This window comes from Globicephala melas, chromosome 17, assembly GCF_963455315.2.
Source record: "Globicephala melas chromosome 17, mGloMel1.2, whole genome shotgun sequence".
NCBI classification, from domain to species: domain Eukaryota; kingdom Metazoa; phylum Chordata; class Mammalia; order Artiodactyla; family Delphinidae; genus Globicephala; species Globicephala melas.
This window is the reverse complement of record NC_083330.1, coordinates 62,407,812-62,419,756: the sequence shown is the minus strand read 5'-3', so window position 1 is coordinate 62,419,756 and position 11,945 is coordinate 62,407,812. Positions and strand designations below refer to the sequence as shown.

At 38.5% G+C, this 11,945-nt stretch overlaps 1 non-coding gene across 1 annotated transcript; it reads right to left on the bottom strand.

Annotated features, from left to right (window-relative positions):
* Positions 1-1,004: 1,004 nt before the first annotated feature.
* TRNAM-CAU (transfer RNA methionine (anticodon CAU)) lies at positions 1,005-1,077 on the bottom strand. The gene has a single exon. It is a non-coding gene; the product is annotated as a tRNA-Met (tRNA).
* Between the last annotated feature and the right edge of the window lie 10,868 nt (positions 1,078-11,945).

The window sequence follows — 11,945 nt, the reverse complement described above, 5'->3', positions numbered from 1 at the left end:
TAAACACTCAATTTCCTTTTATTTTGTAAATTCACTATCATCATATGAGGGCTCTTTAAATATACCTCAAACTATGACCACTATTGAGATGGACCTCTATCTTAATCACTTTTTTAAGAAAAAAAATATGATTAATTTCACCTCCTCATACTCAGACTCCATTCACATTTTTTCCAGAACACTCCATTTCTCTTCAACCCATTCTGTTTCTCTTCAAACCAGGATAATTGGGGCAAAAAGGATGCCTGGTGATTGGTTGATAGTGTTGGGATAAAAAGGAAGCCTTTCCACATTTCTTTGATTATTTTTACAGATTGCCCAATGTTCCGTTTTAAAGACGGCTCCATTTCTTAAAAGCCTGAGAGTGATTGCTTATACTAATCCTAATGTATATCTAAGCATACGGGCCTCTTGGCCCAGTTTCTGTGTTTGAAACTGAATTCACATTGAACCCTACCAGGTCCCTGCCTGCTCTCCCACTCCCTCAAACACCCATGAACACACATACACACAGATTTTTTTTTTTTTTTCGTCAGTATATGTTCCCTAAGGTTCAAAGCATCCTGTTAAAATACCCACACACATTTCTTAACCACTAGCACCCTTCCTGGTGTCAAAAGGAGTGCACTCAATCCATAGGCGTTTCTTACAAAGACAATTTTTTAAAAAAAAAGTATGTTTATCTTAGTTTACAACCAGTTTTTCCTATACAATATATTTAGTTTTATGTCCAGTTCATATTTTATAATCTCAATCCTTGGAGCACTTCCTATCTGAAACAATGTCTTTGATGAAATATGACATGAATTTTGAAATCTAGTAATATTATAATTGTAACTTTCCATTGGCCTACTCTTTGATATTGGCCACCTCTTCATTTTCATTTTAAATGTTATTAACTAATATTACTCAAAGAAAGTAAAGTTACTAAGAGGAATGTAAGATCACTGAAAGAAAATTATTCTGAAAATTCTCTTAGGAAGAAGAGGGAGGCAAAATAGAACTGCCTCCTCTGAGGTTTGAACTCAGGACCTTCAGATTATGAGACTGACACGCTGCCTACTGCACTAAGGAGGCAGATTAGAGGTACTGCCCCTGTGAACACTCCTCTCCTGACACAAACAGACAACGTTTTCCTTTGAAGATGGAAAAGCGGTAGAATACTAGAATCAAATGTCTTTTATGGTTTTCAAAGTATATTCCATTGATTGGCTCGAATTGTCTTTCAAAATTGAAGTTGCTTTAATTATATAGATGGAATTTTCTAGTGTAGAGATGTAATACACTAAGATAAAGTTAACTAGTGTTTTTATATGACCTTTCCCTTATATTAAGCTTCTTGCCCTTAAAGATCAGGAAAGAACTAAGGAAATGGCAGGTACACTTTTTGGAGGAGGGTGGCTTGCAAAATGTTGCTTATTGTCCTGATATTTAATATAACTTAATTGAGAAGAATACAGCTCAATTATGTCCTTTATTTGGAAACAAACGATAGCATTTTCTTGAAGCCCTGGCTGAACAGCCATGCCGTTCCGGGCAGGTCACATAAGGTAATTTCTGTAACCTTCTAAAGCTCCTAGTAGTTTTGGATGATTTTTCCCTGCAGATCTTCTCTGCTTTCCCTGACGACTAGTTAAGATGAAAAGGGAGACTGTTTCCAGTCCAAGTAGGTAAAAGAATGACTAGGTACAAATCTAGTAAGCCAGAACAAGAGAAACGGGCTGGCAGACCTGGGTGGGATGAGGAAGGGAGTTTATTTATTTTTAACTTCTCTGTAGGGCCATCTGTGTGTTAGATGTAAGCACAATGTGAAGTTAACTTCATGGAAGGACATTGATTTAAAGGAAACCATATATTAGTTATTTAATTTGCATATCCACACATCTTCAGTATTACTGTTTCACTTTAGAAAACAGAGCATTGATTGTTTGCCTTTTAATCAGCAGCTACCCCAGCTGTCATTTTTATCAGTTCCATATTGCCAGTGATATTTATTCATAATCATCTTTTTAAGAGCTCTGAACTTAAGGTTGCCAAAGCCTATGCCGTCCAGAGGGCAGGTAAGACAATTATTTTGTTAGCTGAAAGAAAAAAAAAAAAAAATATATATATATATATATACACACATAACATTGTATAAAACTCACACCCACTTTGAATACAAAATATGAAACACCAGAAATGGATCACAGGGAAGGAAAAGAGGGTCAATAAAGGAACATGACTGAGGATGGATGCCCTACCAGAAAACACGATGACATTGGTGCTTTTTTATTCCTGAGAATAACAGATTTAGTAAACTGTCGTGTTAAGGATAAAAAACACAACAATGACACATCAAATTTTTCTGTTGTTTGTGGAGGAAACTGGCAAAGTTAATTGGTCAAGACACTCAAGGTTTTATCTACTGAACCAGAGTGTAAGCTCCTGTAGGTCAGGAATCATAGCAACTTTTTCTGCACGTACGTCCTTTTTAGAAGGTACTGGCAGGATGCTATCTGCCTCACTGACCTATAAAATGGCCCTGCCCGAATCCACTTCTCACTTGGGTCCCTAGACATGCTTCTGACTGGGGGCAGAGGGTACACTGGACATCAAAGGGTTGCCAAAGGCTTTTCTGCTGTGGAAGGCTGAGGAGCTCTGGATGATTCTTTGATCTCTGTCTCCCTCCCTATCCCCCACTGCCGCCACACATACATCACAGTCAGTCTTCCCCAGGTCCCACCCCGTGCCTCTGCTCTCCTCAGCTGCTCTCACAGAAGACATCCTGGTCCACATTAAGGAAGGAAACTAAACAAGAGTACAAACAATCAACCTTCTAATCCAGACAAGCTGCTATCATAGCCTTTGGCTCCCTTATCTGAATAGAGAAAACATTGGTGAAATCTTTCAAATCTCAGTAAAAAAAAAAATCAAGAGCAGTTTTTTTTTTTCCTCTTCATTTTATATAGAACCCAGATTCTATTGCTATCTTTGGCTCGCCCGCGAAAGAATCAAGAGGGAAAATTTCTAAGAAGCCAAATCTGAAGTATATACATCTAGCTATAGAATTCTTGAAAATCAAATTTTAAAAATTAAAGTTTAAGTCTATTGTAAATGAATATGTCCTGAAAGCGCAGCATTTCATTAACTGCAGTGTAAAAGCAGAGGCTGGTTTCTTCGGAGAACAAATTGATAGGTTTGTAGTCAAAAAGTATGTAAATGTTAGAATCTCTTGCACACTCGAACACACAATGAGAGTAGTTGAAAGTAAACTTCAATTTCATCAAGAGAGGCTTGGTTGGTTCAATATAAAATATTGTCTTAAGTGTATAAGGAGTTTTAGCATCCACTCTAATGAAAGAGAATAGAAAATTGCTAGCTTTGATGTTTTAGATTTCAAATGCCTAGAGGAAGAACTGAACCCCATGACCTTCCGGTGACTCTGCTCTGTGTGGGAAGGTCATTCCAGTCCTTGTATCAGCAGATGGTGTCCACACTGGATTGAGTCCCTAAGTCAAAGCTGGTATCACATCACTCAAGTCTGTTCTGCTAAATAGTAGTAACATAGGCTTATCATCAACACTTCCCCCCTAAATCAGACACTGACTAGCTTAATTTTACTTCAACTGACAAGCACTGAGAATCTTCTATGTGCCAAGTTCCATGATGGGTGTATTGGTAGGTGTAAGAAATAATAGAGCAAAACTGAAAGATTCATTCCCAAATTATATTTACAACTGGTGTTTCATCCTCTGGCTTTTTCTGTTATATGAAAATTGAAAGGTTCATAGAAGGCTCATCATGTAAGGTCTTCCTCTTAGGCTTAAGGAGAAACTGGATTATTTTGAACACAGCTGTAAATACTTGGGCTTAATTTCTAGGCAGGGAGATGTTTTAAATCAGATAAAATAGTATATAGTACGTTCATCTGTAAATGAGTATAAAGGTTTTTTTTCCCTTTGTTCCTTCATAATTATGCTGGCATTTTTCAGCCATAAAATGTAGATGTTCCCCAAAGTGCTACCCTCAGTCTTCAGATAGAAGAGACAGATGTTCTTTTTTCTTATCCTCTCACACTTCATCTATTGTCATCTTAAAGCAAATGACTTCTAATGTCTCTCTTTCCCAGATCTCAGACATCTAGCTCATTTACCCTCCCCAATTCTTTCCTCAAATATCCCCTTAACTTAATGCCTACCCTTACTACTTTGACTAAAATGACTATTCTCTGCCACTGCACCCCAAATCCCATTATCATGCTCTATTTTTTCATAACACTTAATATACTAAAGAATTCAATTACTGTTTATTTTTTATATTCTACTGTCTTCCAACCTGTTATAGAATGTAAACACAAGGAGAGCAGGGATTTCATCTGTTTTGTATCCAATGTATATCAAATGCCTTAGAAAAGTTCCTGGCACACAACAGTCCCTCAAAAATATTCTTTGAATATATGAACAAATCAACTCCAACTCCTGAATCAACTATTTCTGTTAAGTGTCTTATTTTCTCATTAGGTTCAAAGTTTGAGTTCCATGTCTAACCCCTTTTTCAGTTTTCTCCATATATTCTGTGAGTCAACATGTGTTGACCATGTTCATTAATGCTGATGCTCATGTCTTTCGTTTGAATTCTATTTCCACTGCCAGAAGCCTAGGTGAAATTCCCACATTTTCTTTCCTGATTGAAACACAACAGTTTCCCTTTCTCTAGTCTTTCCCTTTTATAACTCATTTTATACATTGCTGCCTTCCTAAAACATAGCCTTGACTATGTGATGGCAGTGCATTGATTCTTTCATCAAATATTTATTAAGGACTTCCCTGGTGGCACAGTGGTTGAGAGTTCGCCTGCCGATGCAGTGGACACGGGTTCGTGCCCCGGTCCGGGAGGATCCCACATGCTGCAGAGTGGCTGGGCCCGTGAGCCATGGCTGCTGAGTCTGCGCGTCCGGAGCCTGTGCTCCGCGACGGGAGAGGCCACAACAGTGAGAGGCCCGCGTACCGCAAAAAAAAAAAAAAAATCATTTTGGCAAGCTGGAAATGTTTAGAAGGACAAAGCCGTTTTTTCCCATCAATAGGGTGCAGTAAGTCTGTCCTGAAAAATGGAAACTTTTAAATGAGTATATCCAAAAGCTCCCCAAAGTTCTTTATTGGTTCAAAATCTTTTTGCTATGTTGACAAGAGCCTTTGAGACAGGACTTAAGAGACTTTTTAATGTCCAGGTCTTATGTGGAACAATAATAACAACTTAGCCTCTAAAATGCCACATTGTTGGTTTTCCACTGTTGAACTGAATGACTGTTAAGATGATGTCTACTTGTATATAGCTGAAGCAGATCAAATAGGATATGGAAGAAAGAAACTGGTGTCTTCAGTTTTCAAGGTTTGAATGAATTTGCTCTTTTCAATGAATTTGCTCTTTTCAAAAATTCTGAAGCTTACACTTACATTCATGGCTGCTTCATCACAGAAGGTATAAGAAATGCTTTGCAGGCCTGGAAAACTGGAGAGAGACCAGTTCAAATACCCCCTAATAAGGACTGTGTGATTCTCAACTTTTAGAAAAAAAGACCTAGAAAGTGTCAGCCAAACAGAGACAGAGCTTCAGGTATCTCTTGATCGGAAAGTGTGAAGTATCTGGGTTTGAGATACATTCTAAATTATGTCATATTTCCTTTCATGTTATTCCACTGGTCACAAACTTTCAAAGTCTCCCACTGAGTGCTAATTTCCTAACTCTTCTATAACTTTCATTCAAAAAATGACTCGGATCTTTTACGTATCAGATGACTAGGTAAAATGTTAACAGAATAACTCTGCGATTACAATTATGTCATGAAAAAACTTCTGATTGTGCAATTAAGAAGACCTTGGTTTGAAATCCATCTCTACTACCTACTAGATATGTTATCATTATCCATTTCTTTGCCCTGTCTGGGTTCTATTTGCCTTATCTGTTGGTGAGCCATCAGTTCAACAGCATTACAGGCAGCATTAGAGTGAGTGCTAAATGAGACATCGAAGGAGTTCAGGATTTGGGGGGAAAGCTGGTGCACTCTGGGAAGTTTTCAAAAGAGGGAATAATCCGAGTTGGGCTTGGAGAGATGGATATAAATGTATTTGATCACTGGAAAGAAGGCAGGGCTTTCCAATCAGGAGAGATAGTGGAACTCAGGCAACACTGACTCAGGCTGGCTTAAGAAGTGAATTCAAGTAAGAGACTGGGAAAGGCACTTGAATCCCTGAATATAAGGCCAAAAATATTAGGGTTTTACTTATGAACAACTTTGATTTTTGAATTCAGATATACCTCAATTTGGATCCTGACTTTGCCAATTTCTAGAGACCAGAATCTATACAAATTACTTGGCCAATATGAGTCTCAGTTTCTCAAACTGTAGTCTAAAGATGATAATAACTTTCAAGAATGCTGATGGAATTAGAAAAGATAAAAATGTAATATTTTTAGCACATTACATGCTACATATTCTGGTTGTTTGATATCGACTTTCCACTAGCCTCCTCTCCAGGTCCTTTATCCTCCCTTCTCTGCGTTGCTCTGTTCCCAGGGAGGCTGGCTTCTGTGGTCTGCATCACCTTGGTTTCCACACTCTCTGGCTTTGGGTTGGGCTTGGTCAATGGAAGGCCCTGGCAGGAGATCTGAAAGTGGGAAAAGGTACAAGCCATGGAATATTTTTCTGCTCCTTCCTTATTTAGGAAGTGATCCTGTCCTTCCATGACAATAGCCTCTGTTGGTCAGGAGCTTCTCCATGGCTCCAGATATCACCAAGCTCTGATAACATAATTTCTCTCCTTGCTCAAGCAGCTTCCCTTTATGCTAGTCTCCAGTTGCCTCAACATTCCTCATTTTTCTCCTAATCTTGTCCATATTTTAAAAGAAGTCATTTCATTAAAGTCCCTTATTCTGTTTCTTGCTGAGACCTTGAAAATGTACTGGATATGCTTTATTATTCTAATTATTGTTACTGTTTTTATTCTAATAGCATCAAACGCCACCACAGCGTAGACACAACATAATAGGAGTCATGCTTTAGAATGTTTAAGGCTGGTATGATATATAGGATGCACTCTAAGGAGGAGAGAAGAAGGAGGCCCAAAATAATTTTAATATAAAAACTAAAACCATGGGCTTCCCTGGTGGCGCAGTGGTTGAGAGTCTGCCTGCCGATGCAGGGGACACGGGTTCGTGCCCCGGTCCGGGAGGATCCCACATGCCGCGGAGCGGCTGGGCCCGTGAGCCATGGCTGCTGAGCCTGCGTGTCTGGAGCCTGTGCTCCGCAACGGGAGAGGCCACAACAGCGAGAGGCTCGTGTACCGAAAAACAAAAAAAAAAAAGTGCCTTCAGTTTTTAAGTAAAAATAAAAGAAACATTTTTCATTTTCACCAAGAACTTTATTGAACAACATATTCACCCTTTTATTCCACTACCTTCTGCCATTTTTCAGGCAACTTCATGATTTCATCTTCCCAAAACTTTTTATCTTTTTGAGCAATGAACTGTTCCATGTGCCTTTCACAGTCTTCCAGGGAATTGACGTTTTTTCCATTAAAAGAACTTTGTAAAGACCTAAAATAAATGGAAATCCAAAGGTGCAATGTCTGGTGAGTACGGCAGATGAATCAGAACTTCCCAGCCAAGCTGTAACAGTTGTTACCTGGTCATCAAAGAAACATGTGGTCTTGCGTTATCCTGATGGAAGATTATGCATTTTCTGTTGACTAATTCCAGACACTTTTCATGGAGTGCTGCTTTCATTTGGCCTAATTGGGAGCAGTACTTGTTGCAATTAATCGTTTGGTTTTCCGAAAGGAGCTCATAATAGAGGACTCCCTTCCAATCTCACCTTCACGACATCACCTTCTTTGATGAAGACCGGCCTTTGCTGTGGTTGGTGGTGGTTCATTTTGCTTGCCCCACGATCTCTTCCATTCCACATTATTGTACAGTATCCACTTTTCATTGCCCGTCACAATTTGTTTTAAAAACGGAACGTTTTCATTACGTTTAAGTAGAGAACTGCATGCAGAAATACAGTCAAGAAGGTTTTTTTCGCTTAACTTATATGGCACTCAAACATCAAAGCAATGAACATAACCAAGCTGGTGCAAATGATTTTCAACACTTGATTTGGACATTTTGAGTATGTTGGCTATCTCCCGCGTGGTATAACGTTGATTGTTCTCAATTCATCTCTCGATTTGATCGCTATCAACTTCAGCTGGTCTACCTGACCGTGGAGCATCATCCAGCGAGAAATCTCCAGCACGAAACTTCACAAGCCTCTTCTGACACGTTCGATCAGCCACAGCACCTTCTCCATACACTGCACAAAGCTTTTTTTTGCATTTTGTTTGCATTTTTACCTTTCTTGAAATAATAAAGCATAATATGCCGAAAATATTGCCTTTTTCTTCCATCTTTGATATTAAAATGGCTACACAAAAATTCACCAATTTTGATGTCTTTTTTTAAATGCACACTGATATGACATCTGTCACATACAATCTCACAAAATTGTTTCGAATTTTGTTCGAATGAAGTTTAAGACAACTAAGTGCTACTAGAGCCATCTTATGGAAAAAAACGAACGAACCTTTTGGCCAACCCAATAAGTCATATGGAAACATCCTGGTCAACAGGCCCACAGTTCAACATACTGGAATTAAGTAAGTCTGTACCATTTTGAGGAGAGGGGATGGGGAGAATCAGACTGAAAGCTGTTGTAGCATATGAAAAAATATATAGGATTTATGATCACAAGTATATTTCTAGTTCTTAGATCTGCCATTTCTACACCGTGTGATTAGAGTCAAGTCAGTGACTAAATTAACGCATGGCATAGAATAAATTGTATAGATTTAAAAAATGCTGTGGGGTATAATAAATAATAATAAAAAAGGACTACAAAATTTTTATTACATGCTTTGAGTAGAGCTTTTATAATCAGAAGAACAAAGAGAAGTGTGTGTGTGTGTGTGTGTCTGTGAGTGTGTGTGTGTGTGTGTGTGTGTATACTCGTTCATTATCCTTAGTTTCTTCACTTTAACTATGGTGGAAAAAAATTATAAATCCTAGGATCATTTTGAAGGTTTAGATACATGTACAAATATAATTTGGTAATGGTTATCACACCCCCCCAACACACACACACACACACACACACACACACACATACACAGGTAACACTAAATATCTGATTAGCACTAATTACAATCCTTGGAGGATTTCTATTGCCTTCCTTAGCAGCTTGTTACTATTTAGCCCTCACTTGGAGGCCCCTGCCTATGTTTATGAAACAGTTCCAAGAGCATCTGTGGTCTTTCCTCTTCTAACCATTCACCTAGGATGGAAACTTCCAGATTTCAAATCCTAGGGCCAAGTAATCAGAGATGACAGGGGACACTGAATATGAGATCTAGGACCAGCTTAAGCCTGCCGCCTCAAATTCAACTAATAATGTTTCTCTTCTGTGGCTTTCAGACTCTGGTTCCTCAGAGGCATTATTATAGGAATATATATGCAGTAACACAGTCAGGCTTCTTTGTGTAATTACAATTATATATTTCTGATATGCAAAGAGAGAAGTACCTTCACTGTTGCTTAAGTCTGGGTAGGAATGGGAGAACAGGGGAGAGGAGGCTTTAAAGAAATAAAGATAAGAGAACAGAAGATAAAACACTGGGAAGCTGTGTCATGTCAACACCATTCTTTCAGATGAGATAAGACATTTAAAGCACAGCACCTGGAAAGAGCCACCTATAAATTCTCTCCAACTGATAGCTATTTCTACAAATGTGAATTTGTTTTTGTTAGTATCAACTTAGCACATTAGATAAAACATAAAACGTTGAAAAATAAACATTCATAATCACATCACCTGAAATTTTAAATGATTACCATTTGTTCATATCTCTTTTTATATTATTTATTTAAAAAATATGCATTCAGTTTTTCATAAACTAAAAAATGTCCACGTGTAATGTTCCCATTCTCTTAATACCTATTTAAGTTACAAATACTGACTATGAGGGGACAGGTGACTGGATCAGTTAATGACATATCTTAGGGTCCAAAATAAACCCTAAAGGACCATCGAGCGTGACACATCGGGCAGAGAACTGGACAGATCTGTTTTTATTTAACTTCCCCGTAAGAACATCAGGTTATAGATGTGTCTCTAAGACTAGGAATATCTCCCCACATTCTAAAGCTATTCCTGCCCATTTGCCCTCCACCCCTTCTCAGAGTCAAAATAGGAGTAAAGAATCCTTTCTCCTGGGTTGAATCTTGGTCTTAGGTAAAATTATAAAGAACTATCAAGGAATGAATAAGCTTTGAAATGCAGTCCCCTAGACTTGGTGTTGAGCCTTATTTTAGACAAAATCTTTACATATCTTTCTTTTTTCAGCAAATCTGCTTAGCCTTTGTAAGAGTATGTAAATGGAATTTGACTAAAAATAGAATGAATTTAGCTTTATTTATTAAGTGACTGGAGTCTTTGGCTCTTTATATACTGTTTAAAAATAGGCAGTGGGGGAATTCCCAGGTGGTCCAGTGGTTGGGACTCCACGTTTCCACTACAGGGGGCACGGTTTCCATCCCTGGTTGGGGAACTAAGATCCCGCATGGCACACAGCATGGCCAAAAAAGAAAAAGAAAATAAAAACTAGATATTATTTTTTTTAATTAAAAAAAATAAAAATAGGCATTGGCATGATTCTCAGTGGTATCATGTAGCATAATGGCCAACTGTTCTAATATTGGTGCTGATTCTTGCATGCGATGTGACTTTGGGCCAGTTTAATCTCATTGTGCTTAGGTCTGCTGATCTGTAGAGTCAGATAATAATATTACCCAGCTCATAGGAATGGCATGGATTAACTAAAGTAACACATATATTATAAATACTACACACACACACAGAATGTACATGTGTGTATACACGTATTTTTTTGTTTGTTTTTTAAATTTTTGGCTGCACCATGCAGCATGTGGCATCTTAGTTCCCTGACCAGGGATCGAACCCACACCCCCTGCAGTGGAAGAGTGGAGACTTAACCACTGGACCACCAAGGAAGTCCTGTGTGAACTATATAAAGCTTTAAGTGTGGCACAAGATCAGCACTATATAAATATTAACGTATATATTTTATTGTCATTTTTATAATTACTGCCCCTTTCACTTAGCAATTCCCTTTCATTCATCCTTTTATTCTGTGAACTATATAGTAAATAAAACTCTCAAAACCGTGCAGGAGTTTCCCAGTGATTTTCAGCATCAGTACCCATTTTTACAATAGGTCATACACCTCTTCACAAGACTGTTTTACCCATATCAGAGTTTCAGTGTGACAGAACCATTGGTTACCAAATAGATTTACACCCTGTCTTCTTCCCTGTTGGCAGATAGCCAATACTGATCACATAGCTATTCTCCCTGGCACTCAGAGAGGTGACTTGTATCACTTTCTCAGGAGTTGAATTGAATCATGATCAGTCTAATTCAATCATGGAGTATCTAATTGATTAAATCAGTGATCAGTTTGGTGACTGTCATGTGGACAACCCTGGTTGATAAAAACTAAGGGGAAAGCTTGGGGCAGAGGCGAGGGGTGGGGACATGGAGGGTGGAAAGCGGATGGAGAGGAGCAGGAGCTTAAAGATTTTCCTCCATAATTAAAGGAGGTCCTGGGAGGAAATGTCTTTCTACAGTGTCTTCTGTTCTGAGGCCTAGAACACACATAATATAGAAGCTTTCACAGCTCAACCCACCACCAGTCGCTCCCATCAAGCCTCTTAGATAGCCTTATCCACCAAAAAATCAAAAAATACCTAGCAACAAATGACAGTGAAAACACAACGATCCAAAACCTATGTGATGCAGCAAAAGCAGTTCTAAGAGGGAAGTTTATAGCTATACAAGCCTATCTCAAGAA